Consider the following 1335-nt stretch of genomic DNA (forward strand, 5'->3'; position numbering starts at 1 on the left):
ATAATAAAACATAAGATATATATGTTAATTTATGGTTTAATATATATTTTAATTTCTCTTTTATATTTCTATTTAAATTAGAAATAAGAAAATTGATAGAGTTTTACATATTGACCGATATAATAATTCATGTAAAAGCGAATGACGATTACGTAGGATAGTCATGCACGAATTAACATTGTTTCTCGTCGTGTCTCTTATTCTTTAAACGAATAGTATAATATCAAAAAAAGAGAAAGATAGAGAGAGAGAGAGAAAAAAAATAGAGAGTAGTCTTCTTTGAATGATATCAATTATTATTATCGACTGACTTTCGTAGGAACGTGTGTGTGTGTGTGTCTTTATACACAGTAGTATAATAATAATAATTCACATCCCTTTCTAACGATCGCCATACTATTTCCGTATGGAATCATTTCTATTAAGGAGTGTTCCTCGTGATGAATAATAATAATAATAATAATAGTAATAATGAACTATAAGAAATTTAAGATTAAAAAATATAAAATGTATGAAGAAGTGTAGTCTATAAATATAATTGTTATTAATTTAAACAAATCAATTAATCATTTTCGAGATTATTCGAACGAAATTTTTATTTTTAAATGATCAAATCACAAATTTAATTAATTTAATATAATTTATAGAATTGGATAAAAGTGTTTAGAATTTTATAAAGAAAGATTTGTCTGATTTTAAACAAACAATTTTTACGAATAATATAATCTTTTATTTTAAAGTATACACACATCCTTTAAATATTTTTTGATTTGTTTTTTTTTCTATTCTTGTACGTACTTTACAAGAAAATTTTGTAATTGATTAGAAAATTAGGATTTTAAATAATGTTAAAAATTTACGAATATTCGATGTTTTTTTGTTTACGAAATGATTAATGCGGTTGGAAAAAGATAAAAAATAGTAGATAATAAAGTAATTATAAAAACATTGTGTTGAAAATATTCTAATTATTGTATATACAAAAATATTCTAATTAATTATAAATTATAATAGGATTTTGAAATAAAGTTAAAAATTTACGAATCATTTGTTTACGAAACGATTAATGCGTTTGAAGAAAAATAAAAACATGTAGATAATAAGTAATTATATTCTATTGAGAAAAGGGCGCGAATTTTTAATGGCAAATGCTTAAAAGGAAACCAACTGGCAAAATGATTTTCGTCTAAAAATATAAGAGACACACACATACACACACATTAGGCGGAGTCAGGGCTTCGTTGTCGAGAACTTTCAGAAATGTTAAACGACTTCCGAGAGTTTTATTCTATCTCTGTGAGCAAAAGGATGAAAAAAAAGAAAAAAAAAAAAAAA

The 1335-nt window shown here is 23.4% G+C and overlaps 1 protein-coding gene across 1 annotated transcript in view; it reads right to left on the bottom strand.

Moving 5' to 3' along the window:
- The window catches only part of LOC106792176, a gene marked incomplete at its 5' end in the record, with an annotated part of 20810 nt that overhangs the window by 18304 nt on the left and 1171 nt on the right, over positions 1 to 1335 (bottom strand).

Source organism: Polistes canadensis, unplaced genomic scaffold (assembly GCF_001313835.1).
Source record: "Polistes canadensis isolate GaletaPanama2010 unplaced genomic scaffold, ASM131383v1 scaffold_386, whole genome shotgun sequence".
In the NCBI taxonomy this organism is placed as follows: domain Eukaryota; kingdom Metazoa; phylum Arthropoda; class Insecta; order Hymenoptera; family Vespidae; genus Polistes; species Polistes canadensis.